At 37.3% G+C, this 25,811-nt stretch overlaps 1 protein-coding gene across 7 annotated transcripts in view; it reads left to right on the forward strand.

Moving 5' to 3' along the window:
• ZNF438 (zinc finger protein 438) overlaps positions 1-25,811 on the forward strand; it is a 208,797-nt gene that overhangs the window by 89,230 nt on the left and 93,756 nt on the right. The gene's annotated exons all lie outside the window — the stretch shown is intronic.

Genomic DNA, 25,811 nt, shown 5'->3' on the forward strand with positions numbered 1-25,811 from the left:
CCTGTATAATTCTCTCTAATCTTAACTGAGCTGTGATTCCTTTCTTGATGTTAAACATTCCCATGCTCCTATAACCTTCTAGCCTTCTTGCACTGGCCAAGTTTGTCCCAGGTGATCATGTAGGCTAACCTCCTGTTTTTAAAAACTAGAAATCATTCCTTCCTCTATGAGATAGGCTACAAGCTCATTCCTTTGCAGTCCCAGAAGAAAACCCCTGTGATTTAAAACAAGAACAGAGCAGTGACACATTAGTTTTAAAATTCAAATTTAGCAGTCACGTTTGTTGCCAAGTTAACTGTGTAGATTTTTAAATCTAGTGATCTCTGGTTCAGTGAAATTTTAGTTAAATGAGAGCCCATTGATATATTAAACGTTGCATTCTTCCTTCTAAAAACACACTTAAAAATGGATTCTGATTCTAAACAGGTAAATTTTTACCCTGCCTGCCATCTTACTTTTAGCTAACAGCTGCTTAGCTGAAACTGCAACATATCTGCTTCAATTCATTTCAGAAGGTTGTAGTTGAGCATAGGGGCACACTTGTTATTTTCTACCTATTCCTGGTTTTAAAAGTATATAGCACCTCATATTTATTCCACAATTTTTTAAATATACATTTTTGTGGTTGGCAAAAGGTTTTCTATTTTTGCCTTTTCCCCCTTAAGTTTTAGAAGAAAATGTTATGCTCCTGTGAAGCATAAGAATATGTCAACAGCTGCAGATGAATTGATAGGGACAGGGAGAACCTGTGGCCGCACTAGCCTAGTCACAGCTAATGAGCTTTTGCTTAGACACAGCTCTGGGGAAACTTACTTGTATTGCTCATAGCACATCTTCATATCCTCGTTGAACAGCTAGGGAAACTGGGGTTTAGGGATGGACAGAAACATAAGTCTCTGTAAAGGAGTTTCTAGAGTAATTTAAATTTGCTGGTGTTTAGGCCAAAGTAAACTATTTGCATGGCTTAAAGCAATGAGATAAAATATTTTTTATGTACCTTAGCCATGTATAATATGGCTTTACATGGAGGTGGGTAGATGCATTTTTAGATTGATTCTGTTTGGATGTGCCTTAGAAAGCCTACGTGAATGGCTGATATTTCTCATTCACCTTTAATTCCCCAATGACTAACACAGAACCTGTGATGCAGTAAGCTTTCAATGATGGTTTGTATTGAAAGAATGGAATGAATGAATTGGACAGCCAGCTTACTTTTGTGAATTCTTAATTGTTCCGTATATGCATGATTTTATGTACATGTCTAACATTATTGTCCTCTTCCTGTTAGTCTCTAATGATAGATCCTGTTCAGAGTCCTTTGTCAGGAAACAGTTCCTTCCCTCACAACATTCTGTGTCCAAGTCTTCTAAGTGATCTACACCCAGCAGGTCAATCATGACACTGCTCTGTCATAGAAAAAAAGTAACATTTAGTCACAAATTACAGATAGTCTGTTAACATTTCCTGAAACCAATAAACCCATGCATTATTCTCATAATGGGAAAATGCTTGTATTTTCTCCCAAGGATTAACTCTTCCTAGAACCATTATGAAGCACTGAATGGTAATGTCAGTCAACAGATACTTACAAAATGCTGATGTAAATAGTATATGCCTGTAGTGTGGGCTCTCCAAAAATGTGAACAATCTTAATCCTGCCACCTGAAGTCTCCTGGGCTTTGCAACAAATAGGATATGTACTAGTCAAGTTAAACGGTAGTTTAAAGTACATTGGATATGGTTATGTGCCAAGTGAGAAACTTGAACAAGAATCAAGATGCTTAGTAGAGGGAGAGATCATTCTGACTACAATTAGAGAGTGGAGAGATTTCGTAGAGAAGGCTTGGGATTTGGATATAAAGGACTGAGACTGCTTGATTTTTATAAATTTGGATGATTGTCATCACATTGTTCCCAGTAGCAGAAAAGAACAACAAAAAGCTTAAGTATACAGTGGAGGCTTTTCTCCATTGATAACTTATTTCTTATTTTTCATTGAAGTGGAATTTCAGAATGGCTTCCACTGAAGACATACACAGTGCTTTTGAGTTACCATAAGGATCCACTTCAGTAGGAAGTCCTCCCAAATTTCTCACACAATTAAAATTTTAGTCAAAAGACAGGAGGAATAAGATACATTGAAAAGTTATCACTCATGACTACTATACTGTGTTAATAAGGGCCCCATCCAATCTCAATGGCAAGTTTAATAGAGTTCCTTGCTGAGTTATATCTTGACTTGAGAGCTAACATATAAGGAAATAGATCCAAATATACTAGATTTTTTTTTTTGCCAAGATATAGGTGGTTATGGTCACTATAGATAAATATAACTTAGCAGGAATTTTATACTAACCTCTCAAAGGTTTTATCCAATTAATATTCCAAATAACTTTAATTCAAATTTTTTGGTTTTATAAAAGCAAATTAAAAGATGAGTAGAGCTTATGTTGAGATCCTTTGATTTTATTTACCTATTACTACTTACTATTAAAAGCAAACACTTTAGTGCATTTCATTTTAGAACTAAGCTTCCCTCTCTAGATTTATTCTTTTGTACAAATACACAAGAAAAAATAATATAGCAAAGAAATGAAACCAGTTTTTCCAACATAATAAACATAGAATCTTAAGATAGTCTGCTGATTTTTTTTTTTCTGTCTTTGGCCAGTGCAAATTTATGTGGCCTTATGCATATTTCTGAATATCCCCATTTGTTCAATGGTTGCTGCAAGTATGATAATGAAGGGAAAACTAACCAATGCTTGTTTCCCACATTGTATTTTTGTGATGCTCTAGAGTCTTTCAAGATTGTGTTAGGTGATCCATGATTAAAGAGTTTGGTGGTCAGCTAATTTTCTGAAAGGTGGGAGCATCTCAGTGAATACTGATATTTTATTTAGCCCAGCATTTTCCAAATAGACTTGACTTTGGAAATGCCTACTGCCTGCCCGCCTCCCTGCCTTCCAGCTTTAGGCTTTTCTTCCTTTTCTTTTTAAGAACTAAAATCTCCTGTAGAGTAATTTTCAAGGTCTTTATTCTAAAGCTAACACATACACACACATTATTTAGGTCTGTTGCTTATGCCTATCTTTCTCTTAATCTCCACCTTTTCTAAGGCAAAGGATAGACTATAGAAGGAAAAAGAATACTTTTTAAGTCTTGCTAGCTAGCCTGATATCAAGTGTAGTGGGAAAGAGGCTGATGCTCATATCTAAAACAAGGTTTGAGATTTGTCTGAGGATTTCAAGAATTCATCCTTTCTGTATCTTCCATAGCTCTGAATATCAGAAGTTGACCAAGTGTAATGATTTTTTACTTCCCCAATTTAAAAACTAATTGTAAAATGACAGTAACCAAGACAATATGGCACTGGCATAAGGATAAGCACATAGATCAATAGAGTGGAATTGAGAGTCCAGAAATAAACCCTTACATTTTGGCCCACTGATATTTTACAAAGCCACTAAAACTATTCAACAGAGAAGGATTATCTTTTAAACAAGTAGTTTCTGGGAAAATTGGGTATCCATATGCAAAAAAATGAACTTCATAGAAATCAACCATCCTCAAAAAAATTAACTCAAAATTAATTATGGACCTAAATGTAAGTGTTAAAACTATAAAACATCTGAAAGAAAGCATATAAGAAACTTCATGACCTTGGGTTAGGCAAAGAGATGTTAGATATAATGCCAAAAGCATGAGATTTAAGAGAAAAATATTGATAAGTTGGACTTTATTAAAATTAATACTTTTATGTTTCCAAAGATACTGTTAAACTAAAAAGACAAGCCACAGAGAAAATATTTACAAATTATGTCTGATAAATGACTATATCCAGCACATATAAAGAACTCCAACAGTCCAATAATAATAAGACCCAGTTAAAAATGAACAAAAGAACTGAATAGACATTTCATCAAAAAGGACATGCAAATGAATAATAAGTACATGAAAATGTGCACATCGTCATTGGTTAATAGCAAAATGCACATTAAAAACAGAATGAAATGCTATTCTGCACCAACTAGATCCACCTGTAGTCAAAAAGACAGATAATAACTAATGTCGAGAATATTGAGAAGGAAGTACTCTTATAAACTGTTGGTAGCAATGTAAAATGGCATATCCAACTTGGAAAACTTGGGCATTTCTTTAAAACAATTAAACCAACTTATCATATATATTAGGTTTTCCAGAGAAACAGAACCAATAGGATGTGTTTGTGTATAGTAAGAGGTTTAATTTAAGGACTTGATTCATGTTATTGTGGAGGTTTGGCAAGTACAAAATCTGATAGGGGAGGCTGGTGGGCTGGGGACTCAGGAAGGAGTTCCAGTGTGAGTCTGAAACCAGTTTGCTGGACAACCAAGAAGAGCTGATGTTGCAGATGAAGTCCAAAGGCAGTTTTCTGGGGAATTTCGTCTTGCTAAAATGGATTAGCCTTTTAATCTATTCAGCCTTCAACTAACTGGGCGATACCCACCCACATTATGGAGGGCAGTTTGCTTTCTGCAAAGTCCACCAACTTAAATGTAAATTTCATCCAAAAACACTCTCTCAGAATGATATTTGACTAAATATCTGGGCACTATGCCCAACCAAGTTGACACATCACATAAATAACCATCACACTATAAAATCCAGCATTATCTATTCTCAGAATCAACCCAAGTGAAATGAAAACATATCCCTACAAAAACTTGTATACAATTGTTCATAGTAGGTTTACTCATAATAGACAAAAATGAGAGACAATCCAAATGTCCATCAACTGGTAAATGAGTAAACAAAACATAGTATGTCCATACATTAGAATACCACTCTGCAACTGTAGAAAAAAAAAGGAAAATATGAATATATGATACAACATGGATGAACCTCATAAATACTGTACTAAATGAAAGAAGCCATATTCAAAAGACTGAAAATTGTATGATTTCCACTTGCATGAAATGTCTAGACACAGCATCAGAGGACGTTTGGAGGTGGGAGTGGGTACTGAGTGCATATGGATTCAAGGGAGAGTGGGTGATGGCTGTATTTTAAAATTGGATGGTAGTGATGATTGCACACCTCCATAAATTGACTAAAACATCATTGAACTGTACACTTACAAAGGTGAATTTTATGGTATGCAAATTGTACCTCAATTTTGTAAAAAAAAGAAAAGAGATGACAAATAGACTAAGAGTAGGACACACAGTGCAGCTCATAAGAGCTTCTTTTTGCTTTAGGTGGATCACAAATTCTGCTCTAAACATTTGAAAGGGACCTCTCACAAGATGAGATGTGTTTTTTCATGTTCATCAGATTAAAATTTATCAACATTTTAGGTGAAACCTAATAATTATATCTCAAAGAGAAATATATCCTTTTAGTCACGTGTAGCATACTCAAATCTGTCCTCAATAGCATCCCTCTAGTAAGGTACTGCAGACTCTTCTCCAGACCTGTTTCTTAAACCTCCCTTCAATAGAGTCTAGTGGCTTAACATCAAAGGCACTTCACTAAACACATTTCTAAACACATTTCTGCTGGGGAGGGGAGCTGTACAGGACAAAGATAAGAATGCTGCTCTTTAGTGGTGTATCTTAATCCAGACACACAGTTTTAGAATAGTGAATGGCTGGACTAAACAGATCTGAAGCAGTCCTGCCGAAGCTTTTTGGAAACACCCAGTAACAGGAAGTTTAGCATTCTACTCCCTGGCAAGAACCTGAGGAATAGTTATTCTCAGTTACAGGTTAGTTATGGAGCCACTTGCTTTAATAGTTTTAGCTAGGTTGGGAGTAGGATTGTCATTCTCTTAGGAAAGTCAGGGGAGCATGAGGAGGAAAACTATTTGAATAAACTGTCTACCACCTATAAATGGAGGTGGACTGAAGAAATATTTGCTGTGGGATTATGAGTCTCCTTGAGAAATAATTTTGGCTGCTCTTCAGGGCTTAGGCTAATGGATCATTCAGACTTTAAGGACAGTAAAACCTGGCTGTAGACATTAGCTTGCAGTAGTGTGTATTTCACTGTAAATTTTTGCACATGATAACATGTTTGCTGTAAAACATTTCTGACAATTTAATTCATATGTCAAGTATAGAATATGTGGAATACAAAATTTTTATGAATTCATCTACTTGCAAAAATTTGCTTGTAATCCCAAAGCAAATACTGTGCCTTCTGTCACTCATGTACATGTGTCACACAGGGGAAAATCTGGCTCTCAATGCCTGTGTTTCCAGAAGGGCTCCAACAAGGCAATGCCATGCCTTATCCTTTCAGCTGCCTTACTGTAAAAAGTGTTCTCATGGTCTGTTTAGTGCCACTGTTCTCATGCTTTTTGTTAGTGATTTTGTTCTTTAAAATGACCCCTGAGTGAAATGAGGAAGTGCTGGCTGCTGTGGCTAAGTATAGGAAGAGCGTGATGGGCCTTATGGAGGAAATGCACAGCTCATCTGCCCATTTTTTAATTGGATTATTTGATTTTTGTTTGTTGAGGTGCCTGAGCTCTTTATATATTTTGGATGTCAAGCCTTTATCAGATCTGTCATTTACAAATATATTCTCCCATACTGTAGGGTACCTTTTTGTTCTATTGATGGTGTCCTTTGCTGTACGGAAGCTTTTCAGTTTGATATAGTCCAGGTTGTTCATTTTTGCTTTTGTTTTCCTTGCCCGGGGAGATATGTTCATGAAGAAGTTGCAAATGTTTATGTCCAAGAGATTTTTGCCTATGTTTTTTTCTAAGAGTTTTATGGTTTCATGACTTACATTCAGGTCTTTCATCCATTTCAAATTTACTTTTGTGTATGGGGTTAGACAGTGATCCAGTTTCATTCTCCTACATGTAGCTGTCCAGTTTTGCCAGCACCATCTGTTGAAGAGACTGTCATTTCCCCATTGTATGTCCATGGTTCCTTTATCGAATATTAATTGACCATGTATGTTTGGGTTAATGTCTGGAGTCTCTAATCTGTTCCACTGGTCTGTGGCTCTGTTCTTGTGCCAATACCAAATTGTCTTGATTACTATGACTTTGTAGTAGAGCTTGAAGTTGGGGAGTGAGATCCCCCCTACTTTATTCTTCTTTCTCAGGATTGCTTTGGCTATTCAGCATCTTTGGTGTTTCCACATGAATTTTTGAACTATTTGTTCCAGTTTGTTGAAGAACGTTGTTGGTAATTTGGTAGGGATTGCATCAAATCTGTATATTGCTTTGGGCAGGATGGCCATTTTGACGATAGTAATTCTTCCTAGCCAAGAGCATGGGATGAGTTTCCATTTGTTAGTGTCCTCTTTAATTTCTCTTAAGAGTGTCTTATAGTTTTCAGGGTATAGGTCTTTCACTTCTTTGGTTAGGTTTATTCCTAGGTATTTTATTTATTTATTTATTTATTGGTATTTTATTTTTTTTGATGCAACTGTGAATGGAATTGTTTTCCTGATTTCTCTTTCTATTGGTTCATTGTTAGTGTATAGGAAAGCAACAGATTTCTGTGTGTTAATTTTGTATCCTGCAACTTTGCTGTATTCCGATATCAGTTCTACTAGTTTTGGAGTGGAGTCTTTAGGGTTTTTATGTACAATATAATGTCATCTGCAAATAGTGACAGTTTAACTTCTTCTTTACCAATCTGGATACCTTTTATTTCTTTGTGTTGTCTAATTGCCATGGCTAGAACCTCCAGTACTATGTTAAATAACAGTGGGGAGAGTGGGCATCCTTGTCTTGTTCCTGATCTTAAAGGAAAAGCTTTCAAGTTCTCACTGTTAAGTATAATGTTGGCTCTGGGTTTATCATATATGGCCTTTATTATGTTGAGGTACTTGCCTTCTATACCCATTTTGTTGAGAGTTTTTATCATGAATGGATGTTGAATTTTGTCAAATGCTTTTTCAGCATCTATGGAGATGATCATGTCATTTTTGTCCTTCTTTTTGTTGATGTGTTGGATGATATTGATGGATTTTCAAATGTTGTACCATCCTTGCATCCCTGGGATGAATCCCACTTGATCATGGTGGATGATCTTTTTGATGTATTTTTTACTTTGGTTTGATAATATTTTCTCGAGTATTTTTGCATCTGTGTTCTTCAGGGACATTGGTCTGTAATTTTCTTTTTTTGTGGTGTCTTTGCCTGGTTTTGGTATTAGAGTGATGTTGGCCTCGTAAAAAGAGTTTGGGAGTATTCCCCTCTCTTCTACTCTTTGGGGAACTTTAAGGAGGATGGGTATTAGGTCTTCACTGAATGCTTGATAAAATTCAGCAGTGAAACTATCTGGTCCAGGCGTTTTGTTCTTAGGTAGTTTTTTGATTACCAATTCAATTTCTTTGCTGGTAGTTGGTCTATTCAGATTTTCTGTTTCTTCCTGGGTCAGCCTTGGAAGGTTGTATTTTTCTAGAAGGTTGTCCATTTATTCTAGGTTATCCAGTTTGTTAGCATATAATTTTTCATAGCATTCTCTAATAATTCTTTGTAATTCTGTGGTGTCCATAGTGATTTTTCCTTTCTCATTTCTGATTCTGTTTATGTGTGTAGACTCTCTTTTTTTTTTTTATAAGTCTGTCTAGGGATTTATCTGTTTTGTTTATTTTCTCGAAGAAACAGCTCCTGCTTTCATTGATTCTTTCTATTGTTTTGTTCTTCTCAATTTTATTTATTTCTGCTTTAATCTTTATTATGTCCCTCCTTCTACTGACTTTGGGCCTCATTTGTTCTTCCTTTTCTAGTTTCATTAATTGTGAGTTTAGACTGTTCACTTGGGATTGTTCTTCTTTCCTGAGATAAGCCTGTATTACAATATATTTCCCTCTTATCATGGCCTTTGGTGTGTCCCACAGATTTTGTGGTGTTGAATTATTGTTGTCATTTGTCTCCATATATTACTTCATCTCTGTTTTTATTTGGTCATTGATACATTTGTTATTTAGGAGCATGGTATTAAGCCTCCATGTGTTTGTGGGCTTTTTCATTTTCTTTGTGTAAGTTATTTCTAGTTTCATATCTTTGTGATATGAGAAGCTGGTTGGTATAATTTCAATATTTTTGAATTTAGTGAGGTTCCTTTTGTGGCCTAGTATATGATCTATTCTTGGAAATGTTCCATGTGCACTTGAGAAGAATGAGTTTTCTGTTGCTTTTGTTTGGAGTGCTCTGTACATGTCCATTAGGTCCATCTCTTCTAATATTTTGTTCAGTGTCTCTGTCTCTTTACTTATTTTCTGTCTGGTTGATCTGTCCTTTGGAGTGAGTGGTGTGTTGAAGTTTCCTAAAATGAATGTGTTGCATTCTATTTCCCCCTTTAATTCTGTTAGTATTTGTTTCACATATATAGGTGCTCCTGTGTTCAGTGCATAGATGTTTATAATAGTTATTTCCTCTTGTTGGACTGACCCCCTTTATCATTACATAATGTCCTTCTTTGTCTCTTGTTACTTTCTTTTTTTGAAGTCTGTTTTGTCTGATACAAGTACTGAAACTCCTGCTCTTTTCTCCCTATTAGTTGCATGAAATATGTTTTTCCATCCCTTTACTTTCAGTCTGTGTGTATCTTTGGGTTTGAGGTGAGTCTCTTGTAGGCAGCATATAGATGGGTCTTGTTTTTTTTTTCCATTCAGTGACTCTATGTCTTTTGATTGGTGCATTCAGACCATTTGCATTTAGGGTGATTTTTGATAGGTATGTACTTATTGCCATTGCAGGCTTTAGATTCAAGGTTCAAGGGTAACTTCCTTACTAAGAGTCTACCTTACCTCACTTAGTATGCTATTATAAACACGATCTAAAGGTTCTTTTTTTTTCCCTCCTCTTTTTCCTTCTCCATTCTTTATATATTAGGCATCATATTCTGTAGTCTTTGTGTATCCCTTTTTATTAACTCTGGTGACAGCTATTTAACCTTAGGAACACTTCCATCTGTAATAGTACCTCCAAAATACACTGTAGAGATGTAGATTTTGTGGGGGGTTAATTCTCTCAGCTTTTGTTTATCTGGAAATTGTTCAATCCATCTTTCAAATTTAAATGATAGTATTGCTGGATAAAGTATTCTTGGTTCAAGGCTCTTCTTCTTCATTGCATTAAATATATCATGCCACTCCCTTCTGGCCAGCAAGGTTTCTGTTGAGAAATCTGATGATAGGCTGATAGGTTTTCCTTTGTATGTGATCTTTTTTCTCTCTGTAGCTGCTTTAAAAGTCTGTCTTTATCCTTGATCTTTGCCATTTTAATTATTATATGTCTTGATGTTGTCTTCCTTGGGTCCCTTGTGTTGGCAGATCTGTGCACCTCCGTGTCTTGAGAGACTATCTCCTATCCCAGATTGGGGAAGTTTTCAGCAATTACCTCCTCAATGACACTTTCTATCTCTTTGTCTTCTGGTACTCCTATATTGTGAATATTGTTCCATTTGGATTAGTCACAGAGTCCTCTCAATATTCTTTCATTCTTAGGCATCCTTTTTTCTCTCTGAGCCTCAGCTTCTTTGTATTCCTCTTCTCTAATTTCTATTCCATTTGCCATCTCTTCTACTACATCTAATCTGCTTTTAAATCCCTCCATTTGTATGTTTCATTTCAGATATGGAATTTCTTAATGATTAAATCTCCATCTTAAATTTGTTCCTGAGTTCTTGAATACTTTCCTGTACCTCCATAAGCATGTTTATTATTTTTATTTTGAACTGTCTTTCAGGAAGATTGGTGAGTTCAGTTTCATTTGACCCTTTTTCTGGGGTTTGTGAGATAATGGTCTGAACCAGGTTCTTTTAATGTTTCATATTTCTATGTGGTGCCCTCTAGTGCCCAGAAGCTCCAGTCTCTGGAGCTGCTCAGCCCCTAGAGTGAGGTTGGGGGTTGTAGGGGAGCAGAGCTGGTGCCTGGGGGGAGGAAAGGTCTGTTTCCTGATTCCCGTCTGTGGTGCCTGTCTCAAGTGTCAGAGCCAGTGGGCTGAGCACACAGGTGAAAGCCTCTGTGCTTTGTGTCTCTAGCTGTTGTAGGCAGGGCCTCCTTCTGGCCTGCCTGATGCCAGCACAGTGACTGCAGGTTTGCGAGCTGGTGCCATCAGGCCAGGAGGAAGGCTTAGTAGGCTGCATGTCACAGTGGGGGGCTTTGGAGCTGAGTAGGCAGCCAGGGGGATGGAGCGCCTGAAGCTCCTCAAAGTTCCCAACCTGCTGAGCAGAGCGCACCCAGACAACCTTTTCCACCTCTCCCTTCTTCCCCGCAACAAGCTCCGTGCAAACCCCGCCCCTTCAGCAGCCCTCTTGCTGCTAGGAAGCCTCTCAGACCACCTTCCTTTCCCTATTCCCAGAGCAGCTGGATGTGGATCCCCTCCTCCACAAACAGCTGAATCTAAGTCTCTCAAGCACTGTCCCAGCTCCCCACTTTCCAGAGCACCACACAATGTAGGTTTCTGCTTGCAAAGAAGATCTCCAGGGCTAGGTGTTCAGCAGTCCCAAGCTTCCACCCCCTCCTGGATCCATTTCTCTTCCTCTTGTCCATGAGCTGGGGTGGGGGGAGGGCTCAGGTACCACCAGATCAAGGCTTTGGTACATTACCCTGTTTCTTGAGGTCTGCTCTGTATGCAGTCTGGTTCAGCCTTCTTTCCTTTTGCTGTTTTAGGGTTAGCTGTATTACCTATATTTTCATACTATTTGTGGTTTGGGAAGAGTTCTCTTTCTCACCTTTCATGCCACCATCTTGAATCTCCAGTTTGAACCTGTTTCTTATTTTCTGTCTGGGGAGAATAGGGACAAGATACTTTTGTTTTTAAGAAGAACAACTCTTGGCTCCTTTTACTTCCTCTAAATTCTGCTTGATAATGAAATAGTTCTTATGTTAATTCATCTTTCTTTATGTCTACCTTATCCTACACAGCTAAAAGAGACTGACACTTTCAACTTTCTGCTTAGAAATCTCCTCAGCCAAATCTACCACTTTAATTGGTCATATTTTTCTCTTTTCTATGCAAGGAACAGTTTTGCAAATTTCACCACTGTGTAAGGGTGTTGTCATTTCTCCATTTGTTAACATTTTCACTAATGTCCTTCAAACTTTCATTAACAGTCTTCCTGAGGCCCTTTCAGCTTCTGCTCACCATTGGATCTGAAAGCTAATGCTGCATGTTTTAAGATTTTTATTAGAGAACCCCACTTCCATATATCAAAATCTGTTATGCTTATCTAATTCTGTAACAAATTACCTGAAAATTTATAATCTAAGAACAGCAACCATTTTACTCTACCTCACAAGATTTGTGGGTCAGTGAAAAGGGCAGCCTTAGCTGGTAGTTATTCTCCATGTAACATCAGTTGAGGTTAGTTTGTAACATTAAGCTGGAACCTAGTTTGGAGGGTCCAAGACAGCTTTACTCATATTTCTGGTGCTTTGACAAAGGGTATCTGAAGAGCTAAATTTAGCTTGGACTGTCAACCAGAGTATGTACACACGTCTTCTCCAGTGTGCCATTCTTACCATAGTTAGACTATGATAGCAATACCACAAAAGACAGGAAGAAATAGATGTATTTTGTTGTAAATTTCTTATATGTGAAATGGTACAAAGTTATTAGAATTTAGATTATGATAAGGCAAAGCTCTGTATCTTAAATACCAGAACAACCCATAAAACTATAAAAGAAATAGGTATATATAGTAGGCCAATAATGGAGATAAAAAGAAATTCCAAAAAAATATTCAACCCCAAATAAGGGAATAAAAGTGAGAAGAGGAAACAAAGAACACATTGGGACAAATAGAAAACAAAATGGTTAATTCAACTTTAATCATATGAATAATTAAGTATAAATGGTCTAAATACCCTAATAGCAGAGGTCATAAGGCTATATAAAAAAGCAAGACCTACACTAACTACACACTGTCTATAAGAAATCCTCTTCAAATATGAACACACAGGTTAAAAGTAGAAGGGTTGAAAAAGATATACCATAAAAATGATAATCATTAAGAAAACTGATGTGTCTCTATTATATCCAACAAAATAGGCTTCAGAACAGGGAATATTGCCAGCAATATTGAGAGGTATTTCATAATGATAAAACAATCAACTTATCAAAAAGACGTAACAATCCTAAATGTCTATGAGCCCAATAGCAGAGCTTTAAAATACTTGAAGCAAAAACCAACAGAGAGAAGAAATTGACAAAATTACAGTTGTAGTTAATTTCAGACACTTCTCCCTCAGCAGTTGATATATAAGTAGGAAGAATATCAATTAAAAAAATGGGAATTCAGAGCAGCACTTTGAGCCAGTTGGACTTAATTGACATTTATAGAATACTGAACTCAATAATAGCAGAATATACATTCTTTTCAAGTGTACATGGAATTTTCATTAAGGTAGTTACTGTGTTCTATCAAAAAACAAGGCTCAATCGATTTAAAGAATTAAAATCATACCAAGTATGTTCTCTCACTATTACTAAATCACAATAGAAATGAATACAGTGGAATATCTAGAACTCCCCCATTTTTGGAAACAAAACTGTGGTTCACAGAGAAACCACAAAGAAAAAAAATATTTTTTAACAGTGAAAACGAAAACTCATCATACCAATATTTATGCAGCTAAAGTAGTACTCAGAGAAAAATGTATAGCTTTAAAATACACTAGAAAAAAAGAAATTATCTACATTTTCACCTAAAGTAGCTGGAAAAATACAAGGAAAATAACCCAAAGTAAGTAGAAAGAAATTAAGAAGTAGAAGTCATAAAATAGCATATTATAAAACAAATAATAGAGAAAATTGGTGAAAACAAAAGCAGGTTTTAGTATTATTTTTAACAGATCAGGTTATTGGCCCTCTTTAGTAGTAGTTCAGTGCTTTCAGTGTTATTCCAAGATGTAAGAGGCTAAAGTTGTTGTGTCTTAAAGTCTAGGCCCAGAAACTGCTGTCATATCATACCCACCATATGTTATTGGTCAAAGAAGTCACAGAGGTCACCTAAATATATGTCGCCACAGAGGGGAGGGATATATATTCCCACTTCTGAATGGGGGAACGTTCCAAAGTATTTGTGTCACTCTTAACCACAGTCATATTTTTGAAGACTTCAGATTGCTATGAAAGCAAAGAGAACTAAAGGAACTGAAATTTCAGAAATGAAAAGCCCATATGAGTGGAGATAGCTAACACTCATCTTTCCTGAGTGTGTTTGCCCAGAATGGACACTGGCAAAGGATCAAGCTTCTGTGAAAGTGAGACTCAACTAGGGGAAAGAGAAACCACTGGAGTTTTGAAAGTCAGGTACTCAAGCCTAGATAGTCCTCAGATACACAGCTGTCTTCCCCATAGGTTGTTCGCTAAGCCTTGGGACAGTATGTGAGGCTAGAAAGTTGAGCTAGAAATATACAGTGAAGTCTTCTACAGTCTTGCAGTGCTTAGGAGACAAGTCTCCATGGGCTGGGGTAGCACATGCAACTGTAATAAACATATAACTGATCTCACCTTTGAGAAATTTTATACCAGAGGTAAACTCATTAGATTGAAGTGATCAGCTCCTCACCTTCCCTGTCTAATAGAGAAATAGATGGGCCCTCATTGGGAGAAAATTACATCAAGTAGTTTGTACTGTTACCTTCACAATATTAAGAATACACTAAAAAGTTACAGGATGTGTAAAAAGTCATATAAAGGATGTGTCCAAAGAGACACTAGAAGCAGATCTATTATTAATAATACAGATATATGAGTTAATGAACAAGGATTTTATAGTTGATATAAAATAAATTAAAGGAAATAAAGAAGAGGTTAACAAAATGGATGAAAAGATAAGGTATAGCAACAGAAAGTTGGAATCTATTTTTAAAAATCAAATGGGTATTCTAAAGCTGAAAATACTCATCTGAACTTTAGATTTGAGTTTAATAGCAAAGTAAGCAAAGCAAAAAATAAGTAACTAGAACTAGCAAATTAAAGGACAATTCAGTGGAAAAGTGTACAAGCTAAAGCATGGAAAGAAAGAGGAATCAAAATGACAAAACAGCATAAGAGACATAGGGATCAAGTCATTTCATCTTATATACATGTAGTTAGAATTTCAGGGGGAGAAAATGAGCCGTATTGAAAAGATAATGACCAAATATTTTCCAGATTGGTGAAAGATAACAATCTGTAGGCTCAAGAAGCACAAGAAACTTAGTGAACTTCAACCAAGATTAATATAAAGAAACCACCCCTTGGTACAACATAGTGAAACTCATGGAAACCTATATAAAAGGAAAATCTTAAAATAACCAAAGGAAATAAACCATATTACCTTCAAAGAAGCAACAGTAAGATTGATGGCTGACTGCTCTACAGAAATTATTAAAATCAGAACACAGTAGAATGAATGACATTCTTAAATTTTAAGTGCAAAAAGGAAAAATACTGCCAACCTGAAACTCTCTACCCAGTAAAAATATTTTTTAAGTGAAGGCAAAATAAAAATGTTTTTGGACAAAACATGAGAGAGTTTATCACAAGTAAATCCCATAGTAACAATAATACTTAAGTTATTCAGTATGGAGAAATATGATCCCAAATGGAACCATAGAACCTCAGGAAAAAATAAAGAGCATAGAAAACATAAATATGTGAGTAAATGTAAAAGATTTCTGACTTTTTAAAGCAACAATATCAGTGTCTTGTGGGGCTTAAAACATGTAGAAATAAAATATATGAAAACACTAGAACAAAGGGTGGATAGATGTACATGGAATTAAACTGATATTTGTATCTTGTTCAGGAAGTGATAAAAGTCAACTGTGATAAGGAAGTATTTGTAATCTCTAGAACAATTGTTAAGAGTACAAAAATGTTTAAATGAAAAACTAACAGGAGATATAATAATAATTGATTAATCAAAAAGAAAGGAATTCAAAGAACAGATGGGATGGATAGAAAACCAATAATAGGAAAGTGTTCTTAAATATCAATAATTAATTAGCACGTAAATGGGCTTAGTTCTCCATTAAAAGCCAAAAATTTTTGGATTAGATTCAGAAAACTCTATATGGTATGTATTAGACACATATTGCATACAAGAATATGAAAAAAAATCGTACACTATGAACATTAACAGAGTCTAATATGTTAGTACCAGACAACAGACTTTAAGACGAGAAGAATTATGGAGAGACTTTAAGACAAGAAGACATGAAGGAGAATTTTATGATAATAAAAAGGTAAATAAAATAGGAAGACAGAACAGTTCTAAGTTTCTATGTTCCTAACAACAAAACTTCAAAATATAAACCTAAAATTGATAAGAAATAAAGGGGAAATAGACAAATCACCATCATAGTTGGATAATTTAATAACCTTCATTTAACCACTAACATAAGATTTTTTAAAAAATCAGTGAGGTTACAGAATATTCAAACAATACTATTTAGATAATTTGACCTGTTTCTGTTTATAGAGCATTACCCCCCAACAACTGCAGAATGCACATTCTTTTCAAGTAAACATGGAACTTTTACCAAAATAGAACATGTGCTAAACCAAAAAGCAAGTCTCAACAAATTTAAAAGGACTGAAATCATACAGTATATATTCCAGAGTGGAATTAAAATGGAAATAAAGAACAAAGATTTTTAAATCCGCCATTTGCATGAAAAATAAACAACACACTTTTAAATAACCCATGGGTCAGAGAAGTACGATCATAATTAGAAAGTATTTTTGAACTGAATATCAAAACTTGTGATACACATAAAATAGTGCTTAGAGAGAATTGTATAGTTTTAAAGGCACATGTTTAAAAGGTAAGGCTGAAAAATAGTGATCTAACTTTTCATCCCAAAAAGCTAGAAAAACAAGTGCAACTTAAATTCAAATAAACTACACTGAGGGAAATAGCAAAGAATATACAAAGAAAATTAGCAGAGTTGTTTCTTTGAAAAGATTAATGAAGTTGATAATCACTAAGAAAAAAAGAGAAAGCTCAAATAAATAATGTAGTTGTAAAAAGGAAACATTACTAGAGATCCAAGAATTACCTAAGGATAAGAAAATATTATGAACCATTTTATGTTAATACATTAGACAGCTTATATGCAATGCACAAATTCCTTGAAAAATACAACTTATCAAAATGACACAAAGAGAAGTAAAAATTCTGAATAGTGCTGTATGTTGCATCGAATCCAAAATTAGAAATCTCCCCACCTCTAATAGTGTTCTTCAACTATATTAGGTCTCAGTATTAAGCTTCTGCATGGTTTTAGGAAATTCAAAACTTCACTGTGGCTGACAAGTTCTACACTTAACCCAGTTTCTGTATTTCCATTTCACTTTCCTTCAGGTTAATTTTCATTTTTGTTGGAGTTTAAGGGGACCAATTAATTATACCACATATTCCTTCTTCCAACTTGTAAACCCATTGAGAAGTAAACATAATTCAAGATTAGGATAAAAAAATGTTAGTTTCATCTGTGAGGAAATTGGGTAAAAGAGTGCATAGATCTGCATCTTGTCTTCCTGCCTCTTCCAATTGGATTAACTTAATTTGCCCTTTTGAGTTTACCACGTGGATGAGAAGAAAATGTATGTGGATTTGGTTAAGTAAGTTCGAAGAGAGAGCAAGAGACTGGTGACATGTAGCCAATCTTTTGCCATGTGTCATCAGACAGGTAAGTCAGAGAAAGATTGTTTGGTGACAGAGCAAGATTGTTTGGTGAAGCTTTACTCTTACAATGCTCTCTTTTTCCAAGAATTTAGACCTACCCTGTTCAGATGGAACCCCGAGTTACACTGCTAGTGACTTATTTCTGGTTCTCATGTCATCTGGACGCCCTATTCTGTTTTGAACAAGTTTTTATAACTTTGGTCTTTCTCCGGAACTCTTCCCGCTCCTCCCCAGAAATTTAAACCTGGCTTTTGTAGACACTGCCATTTTTTTCACATCTGTCTCAAGAAAAAGTATTGAATTTTTCTACTTCTGGATTTTAAAGGAGGGTTGATGCGTTTCTGTGCTCTCCACAGTCAATTCAGTGATGGGTGCACCATCTTGATGCTTCAGTTCCTTCCCTTCTAACTCATGCTACCATCTCCCTATTTTAATTCTTGTTATTGGTTGACTTGTAGGATATTGCTTCAACTTCCTCAATTATGTGGGCATCAGACTTGAAACTGTCTTCTCCATCCCATACTTTGTGATTATAATTTATTTCTTCTAATTCATGTGTTTGAGTTTCTGGTACTTAAGAGTTCATTATTTTTAACTTGCTCTGTTCTATTAGCCAGAATCATTCCAAGATCTCAAATACAGAAAGCCCCCTCCCTTTTCTTTTCTCCTCTTTTCTGGCAATATTTTCCTCTCAAACTCTTAAATTGAGATATTCTTTTATTCGTACACTGTATCTCCACTCTCCTTCATTCCCTCCCTCTTCCTCCTATCTCACTAGATGGCTTTGTTGCCCGATCTAAATTCCCTCAACTTACTCTCTTACGTATGGTAATTTTTATTTATATCCATTACCCATCCTTTCCCTGCATTCCTAGTCATAGAGAAAGAACTGTTTCTCCTCTTTACTGTGGCTAACTCTCTAACAGTTCTTGTTTCCATCTTCTCTTGGATTTGCTCCAATTTTTATCACTTTCCCTCTTCTTTTTAGTAGCACTAAAAAAATGGTAACAACAGAAAATCTTGTTAAAGATTCAGCTTTACTTTTTCAAACTATGCCTGGCTTCTTAGAACAGTAAAATTTACCAGTTAATTCCACTTCTCCTTTTCCTTTAATCCTCTAGTTACTGGAAGTTTCTGTTCTCTTTTATTGCCCTCCTGAAATGTCTTTCTAACGTCTCCAGTGACTGTTAAGTTTTTCTTAGTCCTCCTGCCCTGGAAAGGAGGACTGGACACTCCCTCGCTCTCCTCTTCTTCCTTGACTTCATTGATGGACATCGATCTTTTATGAAAAGCCCCCTTCTCAAACAAGGAAACCTTTCAGGATGTAAGCCAACTGTCCTAGTGACTTACTACATCACGAGAGACCACAGAGTGGTGCCTCCTTTGAGTAAATGAATTTAGGGTTTTCATTGATTAGTGGTTAGGCTCTGAAGTTCTAGGATGATATGTCGTAAGCGAGCCAAGTCTTTACACATTGGTTGATTTCTGAAGGTCTATGTGCGTAACACATGGTTTTGATCAAAAACAAAGGTTTATTGAGGCCCGGGACACTGCATTTGTAACTATATAACTGAATGGTGGTAATTGTTCCTGTTCTTAGTCTTGCATAACTGGTGGTGTGATTATCCTGGTTCTCACTTTCAGTATGTCTTCAGTGAATTTTTCTTTTCTTGGTATCATTAATCTACAATTACATGAAGAATATTATGTTTACTAGGCTCCCCCCTTCACCAAGTCCCCCCAACATACCCCTTCACAGTCACTGTCCATCAGTGGAGTAAGATGCTGTAAAATCGCTACTTGTCTTCGTGTGTTGTAGAGCCAGCGCCATACCCCCTCCACATTATACATGCTAATTGTAATGCCCCCTTTCTTTTTCCTGCCCTTATCCCTCCCAGTCCCTTTCCCTTTGGTAACTATCAGTCCATTCGTGGGTTCTGTGCTTCTGCTGCTGTTTTGTTCCTTCAGTTTTCTTTTGTTCTTATACTCCACATATGAGTGAGATCATTTGGTACTTGTCTTTCTCCGCCTGGCTTATTTCACTGAGGATAATACCGTCTAGCTCCATCTATGTTGTTGTGAATGGTAGAATTTGTTTTTTTTCTTAGGGCTGTGTAATATTCCATTGTGTATATGTACCACATCTTCTTTATCCAATCATCTACTGATGGACATTTAGGCCACTTCCATATCTTGGCTATTGTAAATGCTGTAGCGATAAACATAGGGGTGCATCTGTCTTTTTCAAACTGGAGTGCTGCATTCTTAGGGTAAATTCCTAGAAATGGAATTCCTGGGTCAAATGGTATTTCTATTTTGAGCATTTTGAGGAACCTCCATACTGCTTTCCATAATGATTGAACTAATTTACATTCCCACCAGCAGTGTAGGAGGGTTCCCCTTTCTCCACAACCTCACCAACATTTGTTGTTGTTTGTCTTTTGGATGTTAGCCATCCTTACTGGTGTGAGATGATATCTCATTGTGGTTTTAATTTGCATTTCTCTGATGACAAGCGATGTGGAGCATCTTGTGTCTGTTGGCCATCTGAATTTCTTCTTTAGAGAACTGTCTATTCAGCTTCTTTGCCCATTTTTTATTTGGATTATTTATTTTTTGTTTGTTGAGATGTGTGAGTTCTTTATATATTTTGGATGTCAACCCTTTATTGGATCTGTCATTTATGAATATATTCTCCCATACTGTAGGATACCTTTTTGTTCTACTGATGGTGTCCTTTGCTGTACAGAAGCATTTCAGCTTGATATAGTCCCAGTTGTTCATTTTTGCTTTTGTTTCCCTTGCCCAGGGAGATATGTTCATGAAGAAGTCACTCATGTTTATGTCCAAGAGATTTTTGTCTATGTTTTTCTCTAAGAGTTTTATGATTTCATGACTTACATTCATGTCTTTGATCCATTTTGAATTTACTTTTGTGTATGGGGTTAGACAGTGATCCAGTTTTATTCTCTTACATGTAGCTGTCCAGTTTTGCCAGCACCATCTGTTGAAGAGACTGTCATTTTCCCATTGTATGTCCATGGCCCCTTTATCGAATATTAGTTGACCATATGTGTTTGGGTTCATATTTGGAGTCTCTATTCTGTTCCATTGGTCTGTGGCTCTGTTCTTGTGCCAGTACCAAATTGTCTTGATTACTGTGGCTTTGTAGTAGAGCTTGAAGTTGAGGAGTGAGATCCCCCCCACGTTATTCTTCCTTCTCAGGATTGCTTTAGCTATTCGGGGTCTTTGGTGTTTCCATATGAATTTTTGAACTATTTGTTCCAATTCATTGAAGAAAGCTGTTGGTAATTTGATAGGGATTGCATCGAATCTGTATATTGCTTTGGGCAGGATGGCCATTTTGACGATATTAATTCTTCCTAGCCAAGAGTATGGGATGACTTTCCATTTGTTAGTGTCCTCTTTAATTTCTCTTAAGAGTGTCTTGTAGTTTTCAAGATATAGGTCTTTCACTTCCTTGGTTAGGTTTATTCCTAGGTATTTTATTCTTTTTGCTGCAATTGTGAATGGAATTATTTTCCTGATTTCTCTTTCTATTAGTTCATTGTTAGTGTATAGGAAAGCCACAGATATCTGTGTGTTAATTTTGTATCCTGCAACTTTGCTGAATTCCGATATTAGCTCTAGTAGTTTCAGTGTGGAGTCTTTAGGGTTTTTTATGTACAATATCATGTCATCTGCAAATAGTGACAGTTTGACTTCTTCTTTACCAATCTGTATTCCTTGTATTTCTTTGTTTTGTCTAAGTGCCATGGCTAGGACCTCCCCTACTACATTAAATAACAGTGGGGAGAGTGGGCATCCCTGTCTTGTTCCTGATCTCAGAGGAAAAGCTTTCAGCCTTTTGCTATTCAGTATGATGTTAGCTGTGGGTTTATCATATATGGCCTTTATTATGTTGAGGTACTTGCCCTCTATGCCCATTTTGTTGAGAGTTTTTATCATGAATGGATGTTGAATTTTGTTGAATGCTTTTTCAGCATCTATGGAGATGATCATGTGGGTTTTGTCCTTCTTTTTATTGATGTGGTGTATGATGTTGATGGTTTTTCGAATGTTGTACCATCCTTGCATCCCTGTGATGAATCCCACTTGGTCATGGTGTATGATCCTTTTGATGTATTTTTGAATTCGGTTTGCTATTATTTTGTTGAGTATTTTTGCATCTACGTTCATCAGGGATATTGGTCTGTAGTTTTCTTTTTTGGTAGGGTCTTTGCCTGGTTTTGGTATTAGGGTGATGTTGGCTTCATAGAATGAGTTTGGGAGTATTCCCTCCTCTTCTATTTTTGGAAAACTTTAAGAAGAATGAATATTATGTCTTGTGTGTATGTCTGATAAAATTCTGAGGTATTTACCTCAGGGCTGGGGGTTTTGTTCTTGGGTAGTTTTTTGATTACTGCTTCAATTTCATTGCTGGTAATTGGTCTGTTTAGATTTTCTGTTTCTTTCTGGTTAAGTCTTGGAAGGTTGTATTTTTCTAGGAAGTTGTCCATTTCTCCTAGGTTTCCCAGCTTGTTAGCATATAGGTTTTCATAGTACTCTCTAATAATTCTTTGTATTTCTGTGGGGTCTGTCGTGATTTTGCCTTTCTCGTTTCTAATTCTGTTGATGTGTGTTGACTCTCTTTTTCTCTTAATAAGTCTGGCTAGAGGCTTATCTATTTTATTTTCTCGAAGAACCAGCTCTTGGTTTCATTGATTTTTTCTATTGTTTTATTCTTCTCAATTTTATTTATTTCTACTCTGATCTTTATTATGTCCCTCCTTCTGCTGACCTTAGGCTTCATTTGTTCTTCTTTTTCCAATTTCCATAGTTGTCACATTAGACTATTCATTTGGGATTGTTCTTTCTTCTTTAAGTATGCCTGGATTGCTATATACTTTCCTCTTAAGACTGCTTTCACTGCGTCCCATAGAAGTTGGGGCTTTCTGTTGTTGTTGTCATTTGTTTCCATATATTACTGGATCTCCATTTTAATTTGGTCATTGATCCATTGATTATTTAGGAGCATGTTGTTAAGCCTCCATGTGTTTGTGAGCCTTTTTGCTTTCTTTGTAAAATTTATTTCTAGTTTTATGCCTTTGTGGTCTGAAAAGTTGGTTGGTAGGATTTCAGTCTTTTGGAATTTACTGAGGCTCTTTTTGTGGCCTAGTATGTGGTCTATTCTGGAGAACATTCCATGTGCACTTGAGAAGAATATGTATCCTGTTGCTTTTGGATGTAGAGTTCTGTAGATTTAGGCCCATCTATTCTAGTGTGTTGTTCAGTGCCTCTGTGTCCTTACTTATTTTCTGTCTGGTGGATCTGTCCTTTGGAGTGAGTGGTGTGTTAAAGTCTCTCAAAATGAATGCATTGCATTCTATTTCCTCCTTTAATTCTTAGTATTTGTTTCACATATAGTGGTGCTCCTGTATTGGGTGCATATATGTTTATACTTGTTATATCCTCTTGTTGGACTGAGCCCTTTATCATTATGTAATGTCCTTCTTTATCTTTTGTTACATTCTTTATTTTGAAGTCTGTTTTGTCTGATACTAGTATTGCAACACCTGCTTTTTTCTCTCTGTTGTTTGCATGAAATATCTTTTTCCATCCCTTGACTTTAAGTCTGTGCATGTCTCTGGGTTTGAGGTGAGTCTCTTGTCAGCAGCATATGGATGGATCTTGCTTTTTTATCCATTCTATTACTCTGTGTCTTTTGATTGGTGCATTCCGCCCATTTACATTTAGGGTGATTATTGAAAGATAATGTACTTATTGTCATTGCAGGCTTTAGATTCATGGTTACCAAAGGTTCAAGGTTAGCTTGTTTACTACCTTACTGTCTAACTTAACTCGCTTATTGAGCTATTATAAACACAGTCTGGTGATTATTTCTCTCCCTTCTTATTCGTCTTTCTCCATTCTTCCTATGTTGGGTGTTCTGTTCTGTGCTCTTTTTAGGAGTGCTCCCATCTAGAGCAGTCCCTCTAAGATACCCTGTAGAGGTGGTTTGTGGGAGGCAAATTCCCTCAACTTTTGCTTGTCTGGGAATTGTTTAATCCCTCCTTCATATTTAAATGATAATCATGCTGGATACAGTATCCTTGCTTCAAGGCCCTTCTGTTTCATTGCATTAAATATATCATGCCATTCTCTTCTGGCCTGTAAGGTTTCTGTTGAGAAGTCTGATGATAGCCTGATGGGTTTTCCTTTGTAGGTGATGTTTTTTCTCTCTTTGGCTGCCTTTAATACTCTGTCCTTGTCCTTGATCTTTGCCATTTTAATTATTATGTGTCTTGGTGTTGTCCTCTTTGGGTCCCTTCTGTCTGCTTCCGTAGTCTGAGCAACTATTTCCTCACCCAATTTGGGGAAGTTTTCAGCAATTATTTCTTCAAAGACACTTTCTATCTCTTTTTCTCTCTCTTCTTCTTCTGGTACCCCTATAATGCGGATATTGTTCCTTTTGGATTGATCCCACAGTTCTCTTAATATTGTTTCATTCCTGGAGATCCTTTTCTGTCTCTGTGCATCAGCTTCTATACATTCCTGTTCTCTGGTTTTTATTCCATCAATGGCCTCTTGCATCTTATCCATTCTGCTTATAAATCCTTCCAGAGATTGTTTCATTTCTGTAATCTCCCTCCGGACATCATCCCTTAGCTCTTGTATATTTTTCTGCAGCTCTGTCAACATGTTTATGATTTTTATTTTGAATTCTTTTTCTGGGAGACTGGTTAGGTCTGTCTCTGCAGATCCTCTCACAGGGGTTGTCTGAACTATTTTTTAGTGGACTAAATTTTCCTGCCTTTTCATAGTGATAGCAGTGGCTGTAGGCAGGTTGCGGATGTGTCAGCTGGGAGAAGAAAGTCCTTTCCTGCTTGCTGGATGCCTTGCCCTTCTCCACTGCCTGTTTCGGTTACCCGCACTCCTGGATCAGCCACCGGGTTAATCCCCTAAGCTGCTGTGGGTGCGGTCTCCGTCAGAGCAGCCCAGAGCCCTGCAGGGAGTGACAGGCATGCCAGGTGCACTCCTCCATGATAGTGGCGCCCCTGCTGGGCAGCTATGTGCCAGGAGTGGCCTTTAGGTCTGGTCTGGGTGGCTGTGCTTCGGGCTGGGATTCCGGTTTGCTGCTGGGAGCAGGATTGCTCCCTCTTTCACTGCTGCAGGTGCCTGCGGGCCTCTCCCATGCCCCTCTGGCACCACTGGTGCTTGCATGGGCGGGCCACTCCCGGGCCACTCGGTTGCCACTGGTGTGGGCTAATGTGGACCTCTCCCAGGCTCCTCTGGCACCACTGCCACCAGCGCACGCAGGCCCCTCCCAGGCTGCTCAGTGGACACCGTGGTGGGCTCGCACAAGCCTCTCCCGGTCTCCTCTGGCACCACTGGTGCACGCGGGCCGTTCCCAGTCACCTTTAGCACCACCCCCCCCAGTGCACGCTGTCACTCTCCCACTACTGGGCAGGTGTGTGGGGGTCCCTGCCAGTTGGGGGAATGACTGGCAGGCTGCTTAGTGCCATGAGAGGCCCCAGAGCTGCACTGCCGCCCAGGGGGTTAGGGCGCCTAAAGTTCCCCGGGATTCCCAGCTGCTGGCTAAGTGTGCCGGGACAACTTCGTCCAGCTGTGGGGTCCCTGTCTCTTTAAGACTTGCAAAAAGCACTTGCTTTTCTTTTGTCTCAGGGGCACTGGTTGTGGGGACCTGCTCACAGGTTTTGCTTTTCTGTTTCTCTTATATCCAGCACCCCGTGCACCTTGTGTCTGTGCTCCGGGTGTGGATTTCTAGAGCTGGTTGTTTAGCAGTCCTGGGCTTTTACTCCCTCCCCATTCTGACTCCTTTCTTCCCGCCAGGTTCTGGAGTTGGGGGGTGTTCGGGTCCCACCTGGCCATGGCTTGTATCTTACCCCCTTCGTGTGATGTTGAGTACTCACAGATGTAGATGTATCCTGGCTGTTGTACTGTATCCACTGGTGTCTCTTTTAGGAATAGTCGTGTTTATTGTTTTTTCATAAATATATGTTTTTGGGAGGAGATTTCCACTGAAATACTCACACCACCATCTCCCGTGATCCTCTTTTCAGTGAATTTTTAACTTTTTACTTGTATTGCAGTTGTCCTTGTTTCTTCTTGACTATTGCAGTAACAAAACAGGCCTGACTGCCTTTGGAATTT

Source organism: Manis javanica, chromosome 2 (genome assembly GCF_040802235.1).
Source record: "Manis javanica isolate MJ-LG chromosome 2, MJ_LKY, whole genome shotgun sequence".
NCBI lineage: Eukaryota > Metazoa > Chordata > Mammalia > Pholidota > Manidae > Manis > Manis javanica.